The 10,524-nt window shown below is 41.0% G+C and overlaps 1 pseudogene; it reads right to left on the bottom strand.

Annotated features, from left to right (window-relative positions):
* Positions 1–6,309: 6,309 nt before the first annotated feature.
* LOC120612227 (nuclear receptor coactivator 6-like) lies at positions 6,310–9,263 on the bottom strand (annotated as a pseudogene).
* Between the last annotated feature and the right edge of the window lie 1,261 nt (positions 9,264–10,524).

Here is a 10,524-nt window from a genome sequence, read left to right as displayed (position 1 = left end):
GTTAGACAGAGGGCTGTGAGCACACCACTACCTAATCTTAAAGGGCCCATACACAGACTTACTCACTGATGAACTCACTCTGAGCTCCAGTGCTGGGGAAGCAGCTCAAAACACTCCAGAGACATATGGGAAGGAACCGAATTGCCTGGCTTCAGGACAAGGGCTGAAGGAGTAGCATTCTCCCAGATAGAAGTGCTAGCAAAAGGCATCGTTCCCTTGTTAAGCCCTTCCTACCGCCGGCATTCAGACCCAGGCAGCTGCCATATCTGAGTCTCCTGGCTAATACCACTCGTACTGCCCTGGTGATTCCCTGAGACCTCATCCCACCCAACTCGGGGGCCCACCAGTGCCAGTTCCAGTGGCTTTTCCATATAAACAGCCTGTTTTAGCTCATGCTTCAGACTTTCCTAAAATCTCCCAAAGCTTCACAAAATCCAAATAAGCAGCATCTTGCTTTGGCATGTCTCATACCTCTTGCTGAGCCGCCCCAAGCCTGGCACTAGTGGCAGGCAGCCTTGATTCTCAGCTTAGCCTCTCCCAGGCACCTTCAAACCTAGCACAAGTAACAGCCATCTGCAGATCACTTTGTAGCTTATACCAAGTAAACCCAGACAGGGCACAAGCAGGGGCTGATCTTGGCCTGCAACAGAGCTCACTTCCCCCTCCAAAAGGCCCAGAACCAACACATCCAGAAGCCAGCTCAGACCACATCAGAGAACCACCCAAACACCTCTACAAACAACACACCCAAAGGGGAGACTGGACAGGCACCAGAGCCCTGCTAAAGCAAATTCTGCTCCGTAGAGTCAGCTTCTGCACAACAACTCCTTCACTGTAGTTACAGGCAGTCCTCATGACCAATCAGCCTGAGGCTCAATCCCTCCCATTAAGATGCCAACAGCAACTAAAGCTCAACTATGATAGGAAGGCAATCCACACAAGGGATATACCTAGAGCACCCAGCTCAGGTGACCAGGGAGACTGCAACACTGGGCCCCACAGGACACTTATATAAGTTTGCTCTAAAAAACTGGGACACATAGCAGCTCTACCGAATACATAGAAACAAACACAAGTAGGCAGCCAAAATAGAGAGACAAAAACCATGTCCCAAATTGAAAAAAAAAAAAAAAAATAGAACAAAGCTCCAGAAAAAGAACTAAAGAAAATGGAGATAAGCAATCCACCAGATGCAGAGTTCAAAACACTGGTTATAAGGATGATCAACGATCTTAGTGAGAATTTCAACAAAAAGATAGAAAATATAAAAATGGGCTAGAAAACATAAAGGTGAACCAGTCAGAAATGAAGAACACAATAACTGAAATGAAGAATACATTAGAGAGAATCAACAGCAGTTTAGATGATGCTGAGGATCAAATCAGTGATTTGGAAAATACGATAGCAGAAAACACCCTGTGAGAACAACAAAAAGAAAAAAAGAATAAAAAAAATGAAGATAGTTTAAAGGACCTCTTGATCAACATCAAGTGTATCAATCAGTCATATCAGGGGTGCCAAAAGGAGAAGAAAGAATGCAAGAAATTGAAAACTTATTTGAAGAAATGATGGAAAACTTCCCTAAGCTGGCTAAGGTAATAGGCATACAAGCCCAAAAAGCACAGAGAGTCTGCAAGAGACTCATCTCAGATCAAAAGACACACAGACTAAAAGTAAAGGGATGGAAAACGATATTTCATGAATATAGAAACAAACAAACAAAAACTGAGGTAGCAATATTTATACCAGAGAAAATAAACTTTAAAATAAAGGCTATAACAAAAGATGAAGAAAAATTCAGTGATCATATTTCTGTTTATTTATTTCAAGAAATCCAAAACACTGCTTTGAAGGTACATGTGAATCCATTTGTTTATTGAAGCATTGTTTACAATAGCCAAGATATGAAGGCAATCTGGGTGTCCATCAATGGATGAATGAGAAAGAGGAGGTGGTACATATATTAAATGGAATGTTAATTAGCCATAAAAACAAGCAAACAAACAAACAAACAAACAAACAAAAACAAATGAAATTTTGCCATCTGTAACAACACTGATGGACCTAGAGGGTACTGTGCCAAGTGGAGTAAGACAGAGAAAGACAAATGTCATATGATTTTACTTATATGGGGAATCTAGAGAATAGGATAAACAAACAAACAAACAAACAAAAAAACAGAAATAAGCTCATAGATACAGAGAGCATTTTGATGGTTGCTGGTTAGAAGCAAGGATGAGTGAAAAGAGGAGGGAAATAAGAAGTTCAAATTGGTAGTTAAAAATAGTCATGAAGATGTACAACATGGAAAACACAGTAGTATTGTAATAACTATGTATGGTGTCGGATGAGTACTGATTTTATTAGGGTGATCATCCTGATCACCTAGTTTTGGGTATAAAGCACAGTGATTAGATATTTATAATATTGTGTGTCAATTGAAATTAAAATATTAAAAAATATATTTTTAAAAAGTTATGATATTGCCTTTTATTTCTGTCTCTGTGTGCACACACAATGGGGTTTTGTTAAGATGATATGTTGCTATTTTCTCATCTGCAGAATATGGAAATAAAACAAAGCCGTGTCCATTCTCTTCTCAGTAAATTGAAAGGTTAAATGGTGTGCTTCCCACCTACTAACAGGAATGTATTTTGACTCTTAGCCTTTACTTTCCTCCTCTTGACTGCTAGATTTTGGTGGTGGTTTGAAAGTAAAGTGATGTATTGTTTTAGCCACTGTGATATTGTAAAAAGAAAAAGAGGAAATTGAAGGTTAATGTTTACTTCATAGATAAACAAGATAGGTACAAACAACTCAGCTCAGGTTTTTCCTGTCTCCTGCAGATAACTCAATCAAATATTTTCACTATAAAAAAAGGCCATTCACAATCTTACACAGGCTTTTTGTTTGTTTTAAAGTACTTGTCTCAAGACAACATTGAAGCATAATATTTAATAATATTCATTGCAGTGGAATTTTATCTTTATGATAATGTTATTTATGATGGCAACCAATTTCATTCCCCAATTCTCTCTGTCTCTAATTACTCAGAAAACCATCCTAACATTGTGATCTTTAAGTGTAGGTCCTATGTGACTAGGATGTTAACAAAATTTAATGCAGAACCTTTGGGATTAAAATAAACTATAAGCTACTGAGCTCACACTCAAAACCAAAATAGTAATAATTCTTTGTATGATGCTCCACATTTATCATTTTATCATCATCACCCTCTGTGTTAAGAATAAGTCAGAATTGGAATTTTCCCCAAATTACAGATGAAATTTCAAGAAGGCCAACAATGTCCTGTGGTCACACAGCTAGAGATAATAAAGCCAAAACTAAAGCCTGGGTCTTTGGATTCTTATGATGTCTTCTACTTGCTCTAAATAGCTTAGGAAAACTGAAATGGTGCCATGAACCATGACTTTCTTCTTTGGACTCTAATTTCTGGATCTTCAAGTCAATAACATGTCACAGTTTGGACCATATCAAAAAAAGTAAGGATTAGTGGAGGCAATTCATAATGACAGAAAGAGTGAAAATCATACCCCTAGAAAGCCAACTCAAGACAGTGACTATCAGGAAGAAAGTCAGAATCATATACTAACCAGAAGGAAGCAGAAGTCTTCAAATAAGCCTGCCAAAGCAGCTGATTTCTGGTCTGGCCAAGCACTTACTCTGAAACCTTCATAGATTCAGCAATAAATCATTGTTTCCCTTAAATTCTTTTACTGCAATAGAGTTATTTACTTTATGATTAATAGTTTCCTAAAAACATTCATATAAATGTATTTCTTTATCATCTCTCTCTCTCCCTCCCCTTTCCTCTTTCCCCTTTCCATCTCCTACATCCTTCTACTCTCTCTTTTTACCATAAGCTTTTAATCCTCAGTTTTTCTTAGAGTATTAGTATTCTATTGTTACATTTAAAGTTACCACAAAATTAGCATCTTAAAACAACACAGATTTATTATCTCACAGTTTCTGTAGGACAGAAGTCTAGGCATGGCATGACTTGATTCTCTGCTCAGGATCTCACTGGACTGAAATCAAGGAGCTAGCTGGGGCTGCAGTTTTTACCTGGATTTTCTTCCAGTGTTACTGGTTGTTGACAGGACTCGTTTCTTGAGGCCATAGAACAGAGATGCCCATTTTCTTGCTAGCTGTCAGTCAGGGATTGCTCTCAGTTCCTAGAGACTACTCACAGTTCCTTGCCATGGCCCCTCATACCTTTCTTCCAGAGTTGCCAGTGTTAAAGGGTTAATGTGATTAGATCAGGTCCATCAATAGTGCCATATAGCATAAATCAATCACCAGATTAAAATCCATCATAGTCACAGTCCCAGGGATTATGCAGGGCATGCATACAAGGGGCATGGAAAATCTTGGAATTCTGCCCACAACACTTAGCAATAACATACTCATTTGTGTGGCACGTAATATGCACAAAATTTTTCCTTTTCTTTTCAAGAGATGACTCTGCCCTTAAAACATTGTTCATTTGTCCTTTGAGAAGGCACTGCTTCTTGGATCTCTCCTAACTCCTTTGTAAACCTCCATGTTTGTTCCTCGTCATCACTAAATCTCTAAGTGCTAGAGCTCCCGAGGCTCTAACCTCTTTTCTTTACGTATGTGCGTTCCCTGGAGATTTTATTCCACCATAGGATTTGAAGTACCATCTATATACAATGGCTCCCTAATTTATCTTTGCAGCTCAGATCTCTCCTCTGGATTCCTAATTCGCATATCCAACTACTTTCTCAATATCACCGCTTGCTGTCTAATAGAAATATCAAACTTAAGATTTCTAAAAATAACTTGATCTAAGCTTTCCCCAAACTGTTCCTCTTGAAGTCCTCCTCATCTAAAGACAACTCCCTCATTGTACCAATATCTATGGCCAAAAATTTTAGTGTCTTCATTAACTCCTCTTTCTCTCACAAACCCCAAATCCAATACATTAGCAAAGGTTTTTAGATCTATCTTCAAAGTATATGCAGAATCTAGCAATTGCTTACCTCCACTGCTAACAAGCTACATTGCCTGGGGTTTTGCAGTAAATACTAACTACCCTATTTATTTTTGTCTTTATTCCCCCTTCCTCATTTCAATCTATTCTCTGCAGTGGGTAGAGTGATCCTTTTAAAACATTAAATATATCATGCCACTACTCTGCTGAAAATGTGCCAACAGCTTCTCATCTCACCCAGAGAAAATGCTAAAGTCTTCATTTCATGATCTGACCTGCTTTTCTCTCTCATCTCCTGTCACTCAGCTCATCCTTTACTCCACTTCACAATAATTCCCACCCCAATGCCTTTCCTTCACACCAAGCATGTCATGAACATAATAAATATTCAATGGGTATTTGATAAATGAATGAAAAGTATCCAATCGCTTACCCATCAGAGGACATAGATTGTCTTTACATGGCATTTTTTTATTTTTAGTGGAAAATACTAAGGTGGAAAGAATAAAATAAGTTAACCTTGTGATCTGCTTTAGAGAATGAGTAAATTCGACACTTATAACATCAGGTGAGGACAAAGGAAGACCTTCACAGAAGAAAGATATTCTAATGACCTATATATTTCCTTTCTTCTCAAGGGCTGTGGAGTAAGTTTGCATCAAGTGTACTCAGCCCGATGGAAACCAGAAGGTGTTTTGCCTCCCTAACCTTCTCTCCAAAAGCCAAACTAGATTCTCATCTCTACATCTTGGTTCTTATGGTGCTCTCTGGCCTACCTTCACCCCAACTTCTCAAATTCCTATCCATCCTTCAGGATCTATCTGAAACACAATCTTCATCATTAAATATTTCTTGATTCTCCCATGTCACATTTGCCTAAGGCCTCTCACAGCACCCTATCTTGGATGGCAATCTCTGTGTATTTTTTTTCCCCTAGGACAATGACATTTATTTAACATATTCAGTATTTCATAATGTACTAACACTTAGATTCTCTTTATTCACTGGTTCTCTAGGCTGCCCAGGAAATGTGACAACTAATAAATAATTGCATCAGCTCCTCTCAATACAGAGCAACATTTTGGAAACCTTGAACTTTGGTGTTGAACACCAAAAGGGTTCAACAATTGCTTTCCCCATTGCATTTTATGAAACAGGTTGCAGGGAGTAGGAAAAGGGCCATATTATTAAAATGACTAGTTGTACAGAAATGGATTTTAAAAAGTCACTGTTCAAAATTGCTTTTTGTAAAATTCACACACATTTATAAGTATCAAATCACCATCCAGCTCGTTTACTTGGATGTTCTTTGCCATGCTGTGGCTGGAGTTTCTTTTAGGGCTAAATTCTGTGAAGGGGCTAATGATCAGTTTGAAAATTCTGGAAGTTTAGGGCCTGAGTTATCCAAATTAATTCCTTGTTCTCCAAGCAATGGCTGCTGATTGGCCTTCTCCAGACCAGCTGGGTGAGTATCTGGGGTGTTTAGATCTTGCTGACTATTCTTCTTCTGAGGAGGAGGTTTCTTCTTCTTCAGTCTATTTGAGTTAGTATTATGTTGCTTATTGTTTACCCCAAAGTGGTCTGCAGAGATGTCACTCTGCAATAAGTTGACCAACAATAGGCTTGTTAGGTTGACATTCTTATTGATCGGGAAGCCTGGATTTTGACCACAGGATATCTGACTTCCATTGGATGCTCCACTGAAAGATGCATTGAAAGGCAGACCATGACCTGAGGAGTGGTTTCCCAAGACACTGTTTCCCTACACGTACTGCAAGTGGTGGTGGTGGGCTGGTGGAGGGTGAACCATGTTGGTTTGTTGCATGCTAACATCAGGCATCATTTGAGACAAAACAACATTATTATTTGCTATAGGAGCAGGATCACTATGCTGCTGAACCATGTGTGGGCTGGGCCTTGGTGGCCTCAAGGCCTGCCCCTGGATCCCCATAACCTGAGAAGGACTGTTGTTCACGGGCTCTTGCTATGGTGGCATCTGTCCTGACATTTGTCCCTTAAATTGCACCATGTTTCCTTGCATGTTTCGAGTTCGTTTCCTTATTATCTGTGCTGGTCATGGCATGTCATTGATTCTGAGTGTTAAACTGTTGCTTATTCCACTGCATCTGATTGATCATGATTTGTTCTATCATTGGGTTCTGCTAGAGCAAAACTTGCCCTCAAGGCCCAGTCATCTGGTTATGTGGTACCATCATTTGTGGTCCCTGCTGGAAAAGCATCTGCTGAGGTGGGTCATCCTTTGAGGCCAGGGCCCAAGATTTTGCCTTTTATGGTTCACTATCATCTGGCCCTGTGGAATAAGTGGGGCCCTTGAAAGGATCATAGGGTTCTAAGGGTTCAAGCTTCCTTGTTGCTGGACCATCTGGCTCTGGGAGGTACATGCTCATCAGCTGAGACAGTGGGCTCTGCTGGGGCTGGCCTTGCATGTTGCCTAGGTTCACCTGAGGAACCCCAGAACTACCAGCCTATTGGTTATTCATATTGCCATGAATTCTCATGAGGCTGATCTGTATCATATTTGGTGGCCTATGGGACACTTGCATCTGGTTTTGAGGAGGACCAGCTCCTTGATCACCTGCATACCGGACATTGTAATTTGCAGCTGAGGGGCTCCTGAATTTCCAGGGGTGGTGGTTGTGGTTGAAGGCACCTGACCTTATGTAAAGTTTGGATTGGACTGTCCTGCTGACAAACCAGGTGGAGGGTGTTTAGGCATTCCTCCTAGGCCTGGATGTAAGTTCTGTGGCCCCTGGTTTGGTGGTTGCTGCTGCACCAACATGAAGCTAGATGGCCTATTTCCCTATTGACCTGGATTGCTGACAGGCTGCTGGAATTCCTGAATAAGTGGGTTATTTTGAAGTGGGCTTGGTCCCATCTACTGCTAAGTTTGGTTAACCACTGGGGAGGATGCAGGGGATTCTTGCTGGAAGGAGAAGGGTGAGGAGGCAGGAGACTTGTTGGTGAGGGGAGTCTGCTGAAGGTGGGTTGGAACCCTGGAGGGCCCTCCCTGCAAGCTCTTCATCCAAAGAGCCGTGACATGGCCTGGATTAATCATCTGAGGAAAGTTTGTATGAGCTTGTGAAATACGCTGGCTGCAAAAGAGATGTGGAGGGGGAGGTTAGGAAGATGTCTATACTGTGGATAAGGATGTCTTTGCCTGGAGTCGCTGTTGCATTGGGCCAAGCAAAGAAGGTCTAGTTTTCAGTCATTGTACCCAGAGAGCCCTGGACAGGAGGAGTATGAAGGGCTCCAGAAGGCAGCTGGTTCCAGTGTGGAGGAACAGGCACCTGAACTGGGGCAGTAAACTGGGGTTGAATTCCCTATGGCTGTTGCTGCTGATGTTGCTATGGGGGTCTTGCCTGCAACTGTTATTGTTGTTGTTGCTGCTGCTGCTGCTGCTGCTGCTGCTGCTGCTGCTGCCGCTGCTGTTATTGTTGATGTTGCTGCAGCTGGGGGGAATTAGCTGGATTTGTTTGTCTGTTCACAGGGACAGGCTGCATTGAGTGATGTGGGGGAGCTAAAGATCCTGAGGGATGACTTTGCTGCAATATATTGAGCTTAGACAGGAGTAAATCCATTGCATCTGACTGAGAAACAGGGCAAGGAGTCCTGGGTTGCACTCTGAATTAAGGCCTGGTTTCATCATGGAAAATGACATGTTCCACCTCTCATTTTTATTAATCCTGGACTACCTGCCATGGGAAATCTTGTCTCCAACCTAACTGAATTTCTAGCTCCCATGCGTCCATTCATTCTACATCTTGGCTTCGGTTCTAAGCCAAAGCCAGGTTTATAGTACCTTCTCCTTCAATCTGGAGGGAGAGAATCCCCATATCCCAAAGCTGCTGGCTATTGCTCTGAGCTTGAATCTGCAGCCACTCCACTGCTTCCTAGGGGATGTTGAATGGCCCATGCTGTTCCAGGGCTTCACCTTCTGTCCTTTAGCTTGCTGGATTCTATATGGGACAAATTGGGCACATTCTTCAATATTGTGTTAATTTCCATTTGAAGTCTTTATAATCTGTATTTCCTTTGAAGACCACAAAGATTGTGAATTCCTCCAAAATACTCTCACTTTTTGTGTCAAAACCTTCTAGTCCACAGTCAAAACCCATCTCTGAGTCTTCCACTGTTGATGAACATGAGGAAGTATAGATATCTTCTAAGTTTGGAAAGTCATCCAAAACCATGGCGAATATTATTCCAGAAGCATATGCTAAATCGACAATAAAAACGCCAAAATGTCTTTCTTAATTTTTATCATTTATCCGGGTCATCTTCTATATCCAAACAAGTTAACATTTTGAGGGCCTATATTTCAAGATAGTAGCCAAACAAAAATTCTGAGCACCGCGCCAGTCCTCTTGGGCTGGCCTCCTTTAGTGCACCAGTTTGTCTGGCCAACAGTGGGCAGCCCAGCAGCCAAGACCCCTGCAGGACCTTAGGGAGCCAGCAGAGAGGGGGTGGTCCAGACTGGGCTGGGGAGGGAGAGTAAGAGGGAAAGAGTGCAAGAGGGAGTGGTGTGGGGCCTCTGTGTACTTTCTTACCCTTCCTTCCCACCGCACTTCCTAAGTTTAGAGAGTACACTATTGTATTATCTATCCTCCATAGCACTTACCAGCATGTCTTACCAGAAAAGATACTCATTATATATTTGCGGGATGAAATTGGATTGATTCAGTTTATTGCATTTAATTAGGAAATTGAATATTTAGCTAGCAGATACTTTATTGCACTTTCAGGGCTTAGGAACTGAGCAACAGTTCCCTGAGCCTCTGGCAGTTGGCTCAGATAACCTGAGATTACAGTCACCTGTCTGGATTGCTAGGCAGGACTAAGGATTTTAGGATTTTGTTGAATGCAAGAGACAGTAGAGAATGGTCTGGGGAAAAAGTCCTCTTCATAAGCACAATAAACTCTCTACCTAGTTTCCATTTCATGCTCACTAACTATATTTCAAAAAAGGTACTTTTAAAAGCTTTATGAAAAGCAACTTTTTTTCTATTCAAGTGGAATAACACAATTCACCCTGCGCTGACCATGGCCCCTGCAAACGCTTCCAGGTAAGTATAGCAAAGGGCTTCTTTCCGTTACAGTCTTTGATTTATTCTTTCTACATCTCGTAATTTCCCTCCACACCAGAGAGCCAAGTACTGTGTGGGGCTAATTAAACACTATAATTATCCATGAGCTATGGCTCAGAAGCAGAGAGAAAAATGTAATATGTATCTGATTGTAACATCAGGTAAATACTCAAGATGTGTGACTAGAAAAATGCAAAATATTCTATTTACTTAATATTCTTGATGAATAGTGAATTAGTGTAATCACATTAGCTATTCTATTCTTTTATTAGGTGAGAGTGATTAGAAGTGAATAGCTGCAGAAAAAAAATCCTCTCAAGTTGCAAAAATTAGACTTCTATAGTTTTATTATGTTTATTTTCAATTGAAGGTAATTGTCTGTAGCTTTCCCTGAGACTAGTCTATGTTCTTCCCCTATCTTTTCCCCTTGAAAGACTGAGCGCT

Source organism: Pteropus medius, unplaced genomic scaffold, assembly GCF_902729225.1.
Source record: "Pteropus medius unplaced genomic scaffold, Ma_sr-lr_union100, whole genome shotgun sequence".
Taxonomy (NCBI): domain Eukaryota; kingdom Metazoa; phylum Chordata; class Mammalia; order Chiroptera; family Pteropodidae; genus Pteropus; species Pteropus medius.
Note: the sequence above shows the minus strand (reverse complement) of the source record. Positions and strands in the feature narration are given on the sequence as shown.